This window comes from Schistocerca serialis, chromosome 6, assembly GCF_023864345.2.
Source record: "Schistocerca serialis cubense isolate TAMUIC-IGC-003099 chromosome 6, iqSchSeri2.2, whole genome shotgun sequence".
Lineage (NCBI taxonomy): Eukaryota > Metazoa > Arthropoda > Insecta > Orthoptera > Acrididae > Schistocerca > Schistocerca serialis.
In genome coordinates this window covers 4,601,503-4,617,421 of record NC_064643.1, presented here as the reverse complement: position 1 = coordinate 4,617,421, position 15,919 = coordinate 4,601,503, and positions in this window count along the sequence as shown.

The following is a 15,919-nucleotide window of genomic DNA, read 5'->3' as shown; positions in this document are numbered from 1 at the left end:
TGCTTCATCGTCATTAGGAGGCCCTGAACGTTAAAATTAACTATCAGGTTCGCGTCGGATTCGAAAAACTATACTCACAGGAGAACGACAGTAAGGTGCCCGAGGCAGCAACATGCCCTTGGAGACAAGACGGCTGGGGGCCGATGTATTGAATCTCGACGCAGTTTGAGTGTTCCATCGTCATTAGGCGGCCCTGAACGTTACAATTAACAATCAGTTTTGCGTCGGATTCGAAAATCTAGACTTACAGGAGAACGACCATAAGGTGCCCGAGGCAGCAATAGACCCTTGGAGACAAGTCGGCTGGAGGACGATGTATTTAGTCTCGACGCAATTTGAGTGTTCCATCGTCATTAGGAGGCCCTGAATGTTACAATTAACTATCAGTTTTGCGTCGGTTTCGAAAATCTAGACTCATAGGAGAACGATCATAAGGTGCCCGAGGCAGCAATGGACCCTAGGAGAAATGTCGGCTGGAAGACGATGTATTGGATCGCTACGTAATTTGAGTGTTCCATCGCCATTAGGAGGCCCTGAATGTTACAATTACCTATCAGTCTTTCGTCGGATTCGAAAATCTAGACTTACTGGAGATGGACCATATGGTGCCCGAGGCAATATCCCCTTGGAGACAAGTCCGCTGGAGGACGATGTATTGAATCGCGACGCTATTTGAGTGCTCCATCGTCATTAGGAGGCCCTGAACGTTGCAATTAACTATCAGTTTTGCGTCGGATTCCAAAACTTAGAATCACCGGAGACGGACCATGTGGTGCAAGAGGCAGCGATATCCCCTTGGAGACCAGTCGGCTGGAGGACGATGTATTGAATCTCGACGCAATCTGAGTGTTCAATCGTCAATAGGAGGTGCTGAACTTTACAATTAAATATCAGAAATGCGTCGGATTCGAAAATCTAGACTCACAGGAGACGGACCATGTGGTGCCCGAGGTAGCGATATCCCCTTGGAAACAAGTCCGCTGGAGGACGATGTAGAGAATATCGACGCAATTTGAGTGTTCCTGCGTCATTACGAGGCCCTGAACGTTACAATTAACTATCTGTTTTGCGTCGGATTCGAAAATCTAGACTCACAGGAGAACGACCATAAGGTGCCCGAGGCAGCAATAGACTCTTGGAGACAAGTCGGCTGACGGACGATGTAGTGAATCTCGTCGCAATTTGAGCGTTCCATCGTCATTATGAGGCCCTGAACGTTACAAGTAACTATCTGTTTTGCGTCGCATTTGAAAATCTAGACTCACAGGAAATCGATCATAACGTGCCCCAGGCAGCAATAGACCCTTGGAGACAAGTCGGCTGGAGGACGATGTATTGGATCGCGACGCAATTTGAGTGTTCCAACGTAACTAGGAGGCCCTGAATGTTACAATTAACTATCAGTTTTTTGTCGGATTCGAGAATCTAGACTCACTGGAGACGGACCATAAGGTGCCCAAAGTAACAATATCCCTTTTTAGACCAGTCCGCTGGAGGACGATTTATTGAATCGCGACGCAAATTGAGTGCTCCATCGTCTGTAGGAGGCCCTGAACGTCACAATTAACTATCAGTTTCGCGTCGGATTCGAAAATCTTGACTCACAGGAGAACGACCGTAAGGTGCCCGAGGCAGCAACAGACCCCTGAAGACAAGTCGGGTGGAGGCCGATGTATTGAATCTCGACGCAATTTGAGTTTTCCATCGTCATTAGGAGGCCCTGAACGTTACAATTAACTTTCAGTTTCGCGTCGTATTCGAAAATCTAGACTCAGAGGAGACGGACTACATGGAGCCCGAGGCAGCAATAGACCGTTGGAGACAATTCGGCTCGGGGCCGATGTATTGAATTTCGACGCAGTTTGAGTGTTCCATCGTCATTAGGAGGCCTTGAACGTTACAATTAACTATCTGTTTTGCGTCGGATTCTAAAATCTTGTTTCACAGGAGAACGACCGTAAGGTGCCCGAGGCAGCAATAGACCCTTGGAGACCATTCGGCTGGAGGACGATATATTGACGCTCGACGCAATTTGAGTGTTCCATCGTCATTAGGAGGCCCTGACTGTTACAATTAACAATCATTTTAGCGTCGGATTCGAAAATCTACTCACAGGAGAAGGATCATATGGTGCCCGAGACATCAATATCCCCTTGGATACAAGTCGGCTGGACGACGATGTATTGAATCTCGACGCAATTTGAGTGTTCCATCGTCATTAGGAGGCCCTGAACGATACAATTAACTATCAGTTTTGCGTCGGATTCGAAAATCTAGACTCACAGGATAACGATCATAAAGTGCCCCAGACAGCAATTGACCCTTGAAGACAGGTCGGCTGGAGGACAATGTATTGGATCGCAACGCAATTTGAGTGTTCCATCGTAACTAGGAGTCCCTGAATGTTACAATTATCTATCAGTTTTTCGTCGGATTCGAAAATCTAGACTCACTGGAGACGGACCATAAGGTACCCGAACCAGCAATATCCCCTTGGAGACCAGTCCGCTGGAGGACGATGTATTGAATCGCGACGTAATTTGAGTGCTTCATCGTCATTAGGAGGCCCTGAATGTTAAAATTAACTATCAGGTTCGCTACGGATTCGAAAATCTATACTCACAGGAGAACGACAGTAAGGTGCCCGAGGCAGCAACATGCCCTTGGAGACAAGACGGCTGGGGGCCGATGTATTGAATCTCGACGCAATTTGAGTGTTCCATCGTCATTAGGAGGCCCTGAACGTTACAATTAACTATCATTTTTGCGTCGCATTCGAAAATCTAGACTTACAGGAGAACGACCTTAAGGTGCCCGAGGCAGCAATAGACCCTTGGAGACAAGTCGGCTGGAGGACGATGTATTTAGTCTCGACGCAATTTGAGTGTTCCATCGTCATTAGGAGGCGCTGCACGTTACAATTAACTGTCATTTTAGCGTCGGATTCGAAAATCTACTCACAGGAGAAGGATCATATGAAGCCCGAGACAGCAATATTCCCTTGGGTACAAGTCGGCTGGAGAACGATGTATTGAATCTCGGCGCAATTTGAATGTTCCATCGTCATTTGGAGGCGCTGAACGTTACAATCAACCATTATTTTAGCGTCGGATTCGAAAATCTACTCACAGGAGAAGGATGATAAGGTGCCCGAGACAGCAATATCCCCTTGGCTACAAGTGGGCTGGAGGATGATGGATTGAATCTCGACGCAATTTGAGTGTTCCATCGTCATTAGGCGGCCCTGAACGTTACAATTAACAATCAGTTTTGCGGCGCATTAGAAAGTCTAGACTCACAGGAGAACGACCATAAGGTGCCCGAGGCAGCAACAGACCCATGGCGACAAGTCGGGTGGAGGCCGATGTATTGAATCTCGACGCAATTTGTGTTTTCCATCGTCATTAGGAGGCCCTGAATGTTACAATTAACTATCAGTTTTGCGTCGGTTTCGAAAATCTAGACTCATAGGAGAACGATCATAAGGTGCCCGAGGCAGCAATAGACCCTAGGAGAAAAGTCGGCTGGAAGACGATGTATTGGATCGCTACGTAATTTGAGTGTTCCATCGCCATTAGGAGGCCCTGAATGTTACAATTAACTATCAGTCTTTCGTCGGATTCGAAAATCTAGACTTACTGGAGATGGACCATAAGGTGCCCGAGGCAATATCCCCTTGGAGACCAGTCCGCTGGAGGACGATGTATTGAATCGGGACGCAATTTGAGTGCTCCATCGTCATTAGGAGGCCCTGAACGTTGCAATGAACTATCAGTTTTGCGTCGGATTCCAAAACTTAGAATCACCTGAGACGGACCATGTGGTGCAAGAGGCAGCGATATCCCCTTGGAGACCAGTCGGCTGGAGGACAATGTATTGAATCTCGACGCAATCTGAGTGTTCAATCGTCAATAGGAGGCGCTGAACTATACAATTAAATATCAGAAATGCGTCGGATTCGAAAATCTAGACTCACAGGAGACGGACCATGTGGTGCCCGAGGCAGCGATATCCCCTTGGAAACAAGTCCGCTGGAGGACGATGTAGAGAATATCGACGCAATTTGAGTGTTCCTTCGTCATTACGAGGCCCTGAAGGTTACAATTAACTATCTGTTTTGCGTCGGATTCGAAAATCTAGACTCACAGGAAAACGATCATAACGTGCCCCAGGCACAATAGACCCTTGGAGCCATATCGGCTGGAGTATGATGTATTGGATCGCGACGCAATTTAAGTGTTCCAACGTAACTAGGAGGCCCTGAATGTTACAATTAACTATCAGTTTTTCGTCGGATTCGAGAATCTAGACTCACTGGAGACGGACCATAAGGTGCCCAAAGCAGCAATATCCCCTTTTAGACCAGTCCGCTGAAAGACGATTTATTGAATCGCGACGCAATTTGGGTGCTCCATCGTCATTAGGAGGCCCTGAACGTTACAATTAACTATCAGTTTCGCGTCGGATTCGAAAATCTAGACTCACAGGAGAACGACCGTAAGGTGCCCGAGGCAGAAACAGACCCTTGGAGACAAGTCGGGTGGAGGCCGATGTACTAAATCTCGACGCAATTTGTGTGTTCCATCGTCATTAGGAGGCCCTGAACGTTACAATTAACTATCAGTTTCGCGTCGTATTCGAAAATCTAGACTCACAGGAGACGGACCACTTGGAGCCCGAGGCAGCAATAGACCCTTCAAGACAAGTCGGCTCGCGGCCGCTGTATTGAATCTCGACGCAATTTGAGTCTCCATCGTCATTAGGAGGCAATGAACGTTACAATTAACTATCTGTTTTGCGTCGGATTCGAAAATCTAGACTCACAGGAGAACGACCATAAGGTGCCCGAGACAGCATTATCCCCTTGGATACAAGTCGGCTGGAGGACGATGTATTGAATCTCGACGCAATTTGAGTGTTCAATCGTCATTAGGAGACCCTGAACGTTACTATTAATAATCGGTTTTGCGTCAGATTAGAAAATCTAGACTCACATGAGATCGACCATATGGTGCCCGAGGCAGCAATAGACCTTTGGAGACAAGTCAGCTGGAGGATGATGTATTGAATCTCGACGCAATTTGGGTGTTCCAACGTCATTAGGAGGCCCTGAACTTTATAATTGACTGTCACTTTCGCGTCGGATTCAAATATCTCGACTCACAGGAGACGGACCATTTGGTGCCCGAGGCTACAATTTCCCCTTGGAGACAAGTCGGCTGATGGACGATGTATTGAATCTCGACGCCTTTTGAGTGTTCTATCGTCAATGGGAGGCTCTGAACGTTACAATTCACTATCATTTTTGGGTCGGATTCGAAAATCTAGACTCACAGGAGAAGGATCAAATTGTGCCCGAGACAGCAATATCCCCTTGGAGACAAGTCGGCTGGAGGCCGATGTATTGAATCTCCACGCAATTTGAGTGTTCCATCGTCATTAGGTGGCCCTGAGCGTTACAATTAACTATCAGTTTTGCGTCGGGTTCGAAAATCAAGACACAGGAGAACGATCATAAGGTGCCCGAGGCAGCAATAGACCCTAGGAGAAAAGTCGGCTGGAAGACGATGTATTGAATCTCGACTCAATTTGAGTGTTCAATCGTCATTAGTAGGCGCTGAACTATACAATTAAATATCAGATATACGTCGGATTCGAAAATCTGTACTCACAGGAGACGGACCATAAAGTGCCCGAGGCAAGTCGGCTGAAGGACGATGTATTGAATCTCGTCGCAATTTGAGCGTTCCATCGTCATTATGAGGCCCTGAACGTTACAATTAACTATCTGTTTTGCGTCGCGTTCGAAAATCTAGACTCACAGGAAAACGATCATAACGTGTGTAACGGAACTGAAATGATTGTGGGCTGACAGTAATTTGGAGCCCGCGCGTCGGAAACGGTCGCGCTGGTGTGAGACTGCCAGGGAGTGCACCCTGATGCCATCTATTGGCGAAACTGGGAACTAGCGCTGTCTCAGACAATGCACTATGCTATCGGAGTCAAATGTATTCTTTTTATTGGTAATTATAAGCTATTACTGTATGATTTAATGTTATAAAGCGCTAGTAGTAAATTATTATGACTGGTATGAACTCCAGGGTAGTAAATGTAAATATTCTTAAATACTAAATGATTTCGGTAAAAAGGTGGTAGGGGAACGCCCCCACTCTTGGTGATACGAGCATAGCTAGAGGTAGCTGGAGACACAGGGACTGAACAATGGAATGGCCTGGGGAGTGTTGACGTGAGCGGACGTGCATAACTGTGCTCACGCAAAAGTGACTGTGCAACAGCGAAAAGGAGAATATCGTCGCCGTTTGTGGAGTAGAACGCGACGAATGGTTGTCGAAGCCGTCTCTATGCCACTGGGGCTGATTGTAAGAGTTCCTGCGCCCAGATTTTATGGCGGACGTGCAGTAGCTTATACGAGTACTACAGCTCGTAGTTCCAGCCGCCATTAAGGGCATGAGGCGTGAAGAGCTGCGTTAGCCACATGCATCCCACCACCAGCACCGACACGTCTACCCAAGGCAAGACTGCTTGAAATTGTTAAGTCGAACTTTGTATACATGTAAAAGGAGAATACCAGTTTTCTTTTGTGCAAGTGCAGAAGACTGAATATAGTAATGAGTAAAATTACAACGCATGTTGTTCATTGTAAAGTGTAGTTACCTGAAACATAGTGTAGTGAAATCAGACTGAGGCCACCATCGCCTCTTTCATTTACAATTCTTTTGGTTGTAGAATACTTTAGCGTTTAAGAATGTAGAAAAGAGCAATGGTCACACCAGAATGAGTCGCCTATTTATAGTTACTTAAATTTTTCTGAGTAACCTTTCAAGTAAAGTCACTTAACTAATTCTGTAGCAATTGTCCAAAGAGTAATATCCCAAAATCATTAAATAAGTTGAAGGGTAGAAGTCTGTTAACCTAAGTAGTTTAAATTGTCTTGGTGGTAATTACCAAGCCAACTCACAGAAATTGAGAGAGTATTTGCTTTGTAGAATCACCTAGAATGATCAGAAATAGTAATATTCAGAATTAAGTTTAAAATTCAACTCAAGGCGTTTCACTTTGAAACGAGCCAAAAAATTGATTTATTCTTTTGCTCCTTCAGAGCTGGCGACCGTAGTTATAAGTATTTTCAGGAGGATTCGACGGTAAGTCTGCTGCTCTCGTCGTGCTGATAGGATTATCTACTGCTGCTAGCAGTGGTGATTGGATACATAAGCTCACTACCAAGTTAAGTGGGTCAGGTAGGCAGTGTTACCGTGTGAACTGTAGGGCACTGTAGGCCGTGGATCGAACCCGTTCAATCATCACAGCTCTTTGAGAAATAGTCCGGTTAGGAGTGTACTAATCCAATAGGTAAATACTGGCGAGTAACGGTCAGAAATGTACACGCAAGTGAATTTAGCAAGGTCTATGTAGCACCTAGTTAATGTGGTGTAATGCGAGGGTAGGAGTGGAGTAAAAGTGAGCTGAGCTTGTGGCAGCTGTGCTGTCTTCAAAGATTAATAACGCCAGAATTCACTACCAACTCTTACCATTAGGGCTGAGCTATTTACGGTTAAAATACGTAGCAGTAAGCGCAAAGGCGTGACAGCTACAAGTCCGTATTGGCTTTATACATACGGAAGTAGGAAGCGGGTCATTCTGTCAGTGGAGGGGTTAAAACAACGGAGTCACTTGAGAACCTACCCCATTTACTGATGGAAAGATTCGGCGGTTCGGTCGCATGTGGCGACCGTGGCAGGACTTACCAAGTTTGTAGAATAATGGCTGCAATAAAAGTGTTTTATATAAGCTGGTAGTTTCAAGAAAATTTTAAATTTAAAATTCTGTTGTAGACAAATATACCACAATTGGTATGTTCAAGACGACAACCTGCAAAGCAGCAAAAGAAGGTCCAATAGTAGGAGTTAAACAAGTAATACTTGGTTTAATAAACATTTCTATTAGGCACGAAATACAGCAGATTAAGATGGAGTCGAATAGTAACAAGCAAGACGAAAACATTACAAGGTCAGACCCAGAGTTAGGGACCATAGATACTGTTGTAGGGTTGGAAAATCTTATAGATGAATCCACATCCACAAGACAGGAGGAACGGGAAGTGAAACCAAAGGTAGTGAAAAGTGAACCCAATGTATCTGTGGATGCAAGTCACAAGGGAGAGGATATGGAATTAACAAGTTTGTTAAATAGTATGATGGCGCAAATTCGAGAAGGGAATGCTAGTTTGAAAGCAGAAATGGCTAGTCATATATCCCAACTGGATGAAAACCTATCTGGTAAAATAAAAGCCAATTTAGATATTTTGAATACGCAAAGCCAACGTATCACAGAGGTAAACAAATCAGTAAATAGCATTAGGGCTGAAATAACAAATGTTCAGAGAAAAGTCACAGAAATAGAGAAAAGATTGGATACCGAAATTCAGAGAATAGAGAAATCAGTGGAACCTTTGGTTAGTGAAAAATTAGAACCGATAATTGAAAGTAAATTACAGGTGATAGTACCAGTTGTAAAGAAAGAGATTGTTAAAGAAACGGCAGCTGATATTGAAACACTGCGCAATACCATGTTGAGTTTTGATGCATGTGTGCAGGAGCAGGAAAATACACTGCGTAATGAGATAAAATTGTTAAGTCAGCAAGTTCAGAATCAGACGTTTCTTAACTGTAGTGGTATCCCATTGGTAATGCAAAAATCGGAAATACTGAGTAGGGAGGAAAAATACGATCCTCAAAAGAAACAAGGTGGATGGCATCCAATGGATTTTATAAAAAATTGTGAACGTGTCTTACCAACAGACATGTCGGATAAAGAAAAAATTAATTTAGTAATAGACGCTTTAGCAGGTCATGCTAAACGTTGGGGATTGAATTTGGATATCGATAATTTGAAGTTTACAGACTTCAAAGAAAAGTTCCTTGAGGAATTCTGGGGCACACAACAGAGGGATGGGTTGTGTAGAGAATTCGTTGTCGCCAGAATGCCAGAACATGGGCGTGGGCTCATGAAAGAATACTGTGAAGGATGGTTCAAGCGTTTGGAGTATCTTAAAGATCGTAGATCAGAATCGGAGATAGTGTGGGAGTTGTGGAAAAAGCTACCTGACGATTCAAAGCGTTATGTAGGAGGCACTCATCGAACATTCGATGAATTTTTAGAAGAAATCGAGAATGAAGATAGGTGGCGTGAAACTAGAGAGTTTCGAGGTTTCAGAAATCAGAATGGAATAGTTAAAGGTGGTAGGAATGAACCGCAAATTAACATGATGAGAGGAAGAGGTCGAGGAGGTAACTCTCAGCGAGGGAGAGGACACTATCAGGGAAACGGGATGCATTATCAAAATCAGGAAAACTAAATACCGCGCAGGTCAGGGGCCTAACGCGTGCGGAAAGAAAGAAATGGCCCAAATATAGGGAAGATCGGAGTAGTCAGTACTATAGTAGGATAGTGCGTCGTTCGCCTGAAGAGCAGTTACATAAACGAAACTTTGCGAAGTATAATGCAGGGATACAGAGGAGAGAGAGCAGGGAGGAATTATTAAGGGAAATGAAGTAGGAAAAGAATATCGGTCGGATGTGAAGGCTCACGTGAATGAAATAAGTACAATTTGAGGTCAGAGTGACGAATTGATGATGGAAGAGTCAGAGACGGCGTTGTTTGTCGGTAGGGATGGCAACTGTGCAGAGAGGCAGGGGCAAGGTAGGAGTGATGTGACTTATGGTAAAAGGTTCGTACGAATAGTCGACGAATCGCATCGAGAAGTAATTAAAGAGGAAAGGGTGGATAAGAAAAAGGGGCATAGTGCAGAGACGCATGCCGATTCAGAAATTACCTCGTATGCAGAATATGTACATCATCTCAAAAGCCAGCCAGCACAATTAGAAAGATCTTCCACTCAAGTGATTAATTTGGACCCGAATATGACAGTGTTAGAGAGCCATACCGATTATGATGTGTACCTAGTGACAGCAAGAGTACATGACTGTGATGAAGATTCTTTTAAAGAAATTAGAGAAAGTGTATCTAACCAAGAGAAAGAGTGTTGTGATCCCTGTAGTACTGAAGCAAATGAGTTGAGTGAGACTGGAATTCCATTAGTAGGGGAAAATAATGAAAGTAAGAGTGGCGAATGTACTATCCAACAAAGGGAAAGTAGAGAAATGGATTATAATTTGCAAGAATTATTTGAAACCGATGAAGGTCATATTTCTAAGGAGGAGGAATTATCGTCAGAATCATCAGAAAGCATCCAGGGAGAAAAAGAAGTAGAGGAAGTTTCCGATTCTGCAACCGAGAGTTCAGGCATGACAGATTCGAATGAGAACGAGATGGCATTAAAGAGCCTAGACGAAGGACTATTGGAAAAAGTGGTGAAAGAATTTAGGATGAAGAGGAGAAAGAAACCTCCAGATGGAATGGTCAGTATAAAAACCGGAAAAATAATATGGCAAGACTTGGCGGTGGAAAAGGATTTATTATGGGAAGATAAAGAAAGTATGAAAGAGGACAATAGGATGCAAACAATCCTGCCCATTAATGTATGTGGGTACGATTTATATGTATTGTTGGATACGGGTGCTCAAATAAGTGCTATTTCGCACGCATTTTTTGAGATGATCAAAGAGCAACGAGGAGTAGTCATGATGCCAGTAACAGGTGTTAAAGTGATAGGGGCGACAGGGAAATGTAGTAAACCTGTTAAACATCAAGTGATGATGGAATTTAAGATAAAAAACAAGCAAATATTCGAATGCATTTTTAGTAGTTCCAGAGCTCAGGGCCGAGATCATTTTAGGCATTGACTGGTTAATAAAACAGAAAGTAATTATAGATTGTGACAAAGGGATAATAGTTTGTAAAGTTGATAGTGCGGTATTAGAAATACCATTTGAATCATCTAGAGTAATGGAAGAGAACCAGCTGAGATGGGTAGAATTTAGAGATGATCATGATTCAGGAATAGGTCAAAAATTCGATTGGTGTCTGGTGAGGCAGATAGTTGAAGATGGAAATAAGGAGCCACTCCTTCGAAATGTAGTGAATAAAACGGAAGGACTATCTGATGACCAAAGGGAGAATCTATGGCAAATTCTGAAAGAAAATCAGGAAGTATTTTCGGACAGACCGGGACGAGTGATAAATTATGAGTACTGCATGGAGGTAGAGGAGCATGAACCTTTCTTTAAACCACCATATAGTGTACCCTTGTCTAAGAAAGAAGCAGTTCAAAAAGAAATAGATAAAATGGTTTCATGTGGGGTCATTGAACGGAGTTCTAGCCCATATAATAACCCACTGGTGATAGTAGGTAAGAAGGATGGAAGTGTACGAATAGTGATAGATGCTCGTACTCTGAATAAAGTAGTGAAGAGGGAGTTGGATCGTCCAGAGAACATAGATAATTTATTGCAGAAGTTTAATGGTGTAAAGTACATGACTAGTTTAGACCTAACTGCAGGATACTGGCAAATCCCATTAAGTGAGGAGTCTAGGAAGTACACGGCATTTTTATTCAATTGCAAATGCTACCATTTCACAGTGGTACCATTTGGCCTAAATAATTCCGTTTCAGTGTTCATTCGGGCTTTAGACAAAATTTTAGGGAGTGAACTTAGTTCGCTAATCACGGTTTATGTAGATGATTTGTTAATTGCTACAAGGACATGGGAAGAGCACATGGAGTTATGCGACAGGGTGTTCAAAGCTTTAATTAAAGGAGGAATGACCCTGAACCTGAAAAAATGCGAGTTTGTGAAGAAAGAAATAAAGTTTTTAGGTCACATAGTAACACCAGAGGGAATTGAAAAGGATCCCGATAAAGTCAAAGCAATAAGAAATTGTCCGGCTCCCAAGAATAAAAAACAACTAAAGTCATTTATAGGACTTTGTTCATTTTATCGTAAGTATGTGGATGATCAGGTGTTCAATAGCCCACATCTGAACAACCTACTTAAGAAGAACAGTGTGTATATATGGACTGAGGAATGTGAAACAGCATTCAACCGGCTAAAAGACAATTTGGCTAAAAACATAAAGTTATGGCACCCTGACCTGTGTGAACCATTCCACATGGCAACAGATAGTTCAGATTATGGATTGGGAGTATCCATATTTCAGGAGGTAATGATAGATGGGGAAAAACTCATAGACAAAGTGCATTTGCGAGTAGAACCATGTCTAAGTACGAAAGAAACTATACGGTTTCAGAGAAGGAGGCTTTAGCTATAGTATGGGGTTTTAGGAAATTTCAACTTTTCTTATGGGGGCATAAGACTGTGGTCCATACAGACCACAAAGCTTTAATATTTTTGAAGGACTGCAGATTGTTACATAACAGGTTGACCAGATGGGCGCTGTTTTTACAACAATTTGATATAGAGATCAAGTATGTTAAAGGGAAAGAACATGCAGTACCGGATGCTTTGTGGAGATTACCGGAAGGATGTGAGATACTAGAAAGTGTAAAGAATAGGGAAGATGTTTTTGAGATGAATTACTTCAAAAAAGCGGAAGGGAGAGAAAAAATTAGGGAAATATGTCGGAATATGCGAAGATATCAAAGTGATGATGATGCACTCAAGTCGGTAAAGGTCAAGTTTGACAATCCGGACGCAACTAACATAAGGGCTTCATATAAAATACATAAAGGTGTACTGTATCTTCAAAGATTAAATAATCCAGGGAAGTGGAGAGTATGTTGGCCGGAACAACACACTGAAGTGGTGATAGATTATGTTCACTTGGCATATGGCCATTTTGGTGCGCGGAAGTGTACCGATAAGTTAGATGAATGCATTACCTTTAATAACATGGCACGAAGGGTAGCACAGAGGATAAGATCTTGTGATCTATGCCAAAAGGCGAAAGTAACAAATGCAACTAATCAAGGGCCCATGCAATCAATAAAACCTGATGAAGTATTAGAAATAGTAGCAGTAGATATCTTTGGACCATTACCGAAAACCATGGGGGGTTTTGTGTACATATTTGTAGCAGTTGAACTTTTCTCAAAGTATATAAAGCTATATCCCTTGAGAAAAGCTACTGCCAGAGCTGTGTATGATAAAATGGTGTGTGATTATTTTGTGAAAGTAGGGAAGCCAAAGAGAATACTATCAGATAATGGTGTTCAGTTTTGCTCAAAAATGTGGAAGGATGGGATAACTGAGAAACAGGTAGAAGTGGTACATATATCAGCTTATTACCCATCAAGCAATCCGGCAGAAAGATATATGCGTGAGATAGGTCGGTTATTTAGGACGTACTGCCATAGTAACCACAAGAAGTGGGGCATGTATGTGAGTGAATTCGAAGAAATCATGAATTCATTAACAAACGAGAGCACTGGATTTACTCCAGAAGAAATCCTGAAAAAGACGAGAAGTAAAAGTCTAGTAGAAGACCTACTAGAATTTCCAGATAGAGTTGAATTAGATTATGATAGTAAAAAGAACTTAGTAAAAGACAAGATGAGAAAACAAGCAGATGCGAGAATTCGTCGTCATGACGAAAAAGTAAGGAATCCTAAATTCAAAATAGGTGATCTCGTTCTTGTAAAAACACATGAAAAGTCAAGTGAAATTAATAACGAGATCAGTAAATTTAAATATATATATATAATGGACCATTTAAAATAGTGTCCATACCCAATGTGAACGCTTATTATTTAGAGTACCCATTAACAGGCAAACGCCTGGGAGTAAGAAACATAGTGGATCTCAAAAGGTATGAGCCACGAATTCTACCAGATTGAAAATAAATATATAATTAAATATTAAAGTAAACCAATATGTAAATAGTTTTGTTTCTTTTGTTCTATGTGAAAGGTAAATGTTCACTAAAATATGTTGCAGTATTCTAATGAAACTTCTAGTTTAAGTAGAGACTAAACAGACTGGGAAAGACTGAGCTTCTGAGAAAGCCTTAATAGATGTGTAAATAAGTGTTGTGGAAGAGGTAGAAAAGTGAGGAGGTAAAGTGAAAAGGACGGGCTATAAAGTAATAGGCGCATAACGTGTGTTTTACTTGCCTGAGATAAAAGAAGTGTATTTAAAATTTTTGTAAAAAAGATGTTTAAAGCGTACTGTGTTTAGATGTAAGATAATTGTAAAGAATATATGTAACTCATTTATGTAATGTTTAGCAGGAAAGATAGAAAGAATTGGTGTTTAATTTTAAATAAGTAATATAAGTACCGAGGTGTATCAGTAAGAATGGGAAAACCCTTGGTAAAAAGCTTAACGAAAATTTCAGATTCATTATAGGAGAGACTTCTTATTGAATTATCACTGTTAGATACTTCAATAAGAAGTGGGGCATGTGTAACGGAACTGAAATGATGGTGGGCTGACAGTAATTTGGAGCCCGCGCGTCGGAAACGGGCGCGCTGGTGTGAGACTGCCAGGGAGTGCACCCTGATGCCATCTATTGGCGAAACTGGGAATTAGCGCTGTCTCAGACAACGCACTATGCTATCGGAGTCAAATGTATTCTTTTTATTGGTAATTATAAGCTATTACTGTATGATTTAATGTTATAAAGCGCTAGTAGTAAATTATTATGACTGGTATGAACTCCAGGGTAATAAATGTAAATATTCTTAAATACTAAATGATTTCGGTAAAAAGGTGGTAGGGGAACGCCCCCACTCTTGGTGATACGAGCATAGCTAGAGGTAGCTGGAGACACAGGGACTGAACAATGGAATGGCCTGGGGAGTGTTGACGTGAGCGGACGTGCATAACTGTGCTCACGCAAAAGTGACTGTGCAACAGCGAAAAGGAGAATATCGTCGCCGTTTGTGGAGTAGAACGCGACGAATGGTTGTCGAAGCCGTCTCTATGCCACTGGGGCTGATTGTAAGAGTTCCTGCGCCCAGATTTTATGGCGGACGTGCAGTAGCTTATACGAGTACTACAGCTCGTAGTTCCAGCCGCCATTAAGGGCATGAGGCGTGAAGAGCTGCGTTAGCCACATGCATCCCACCACCAGCACCGACACGTCTACCCAAGGCAAGACTGCTTGAAATTGTTAAGTCGAACTTTGTATACATGTAAAAGGAGAATACCAGTTTTCTTTTGTGCAAGTGCAGAAGACTGAATATAGTAATGAGTAAAATTACAACACATGTTGTTCATTGTAAAGTGTAGTAACCTGAAACATAGTGTAGTGAAATCAGACTGAGGCCACCATCGCCTCTCTCATTTACAATTCTTTTGGTTGTAGAATACTTTAGCGTTTAAGAATGTAGAAAAGAGCAATGGTCACACCAGAATGAGTCGCCTATTTATAGTTACTTAAATTTTTCTGAGTAACCTTTCAAGTAAAGTCACTTAACTAATTCTATAGCAATTGTCCAAAGAGTAATATCCCAAAATCATTAAATAAGTTGAAGGGTAGAAGTCTGTTAACCTAAGTAGCTTAAATTGTCTTGGTGGTAATTACCAAGCCAACTCACAGAAATTGAGAGAGTATTTGCTTTGTAGAATCACCTAGAATGATCAGAAATAGTAATATTCAGAATTAAGTTTAAAATTCAACTCAAGGCGTTTCACTTTGAAACGAGCCAAAAAATTGATTTATTCTTTTGCTCCTTCAGAGCTGGCGACCGTAGTTATAAGTATTTTCAGGAGGATTCGACGGTAAGTCTGCTGCTCTCGTCGTGCTGATAGGATTATCTACTGCTGCTAGCACTGGTGATTGGATACATAAGCTCACTACCAAGTTAAGTGGGTCAGGTAGGCAGTGCTACCGTATAACTGTAGGGCACTGTAGGCCGTGGATCGAACCCGTTCAATCATCACAGCTCTTTGAGAAATAGTCCGGTTAGGAGTGTACTAATCCAATATGTAAATGCTGGCGAGTAACGGTCAGAAATGTATACGCAAGTGAATTTAGC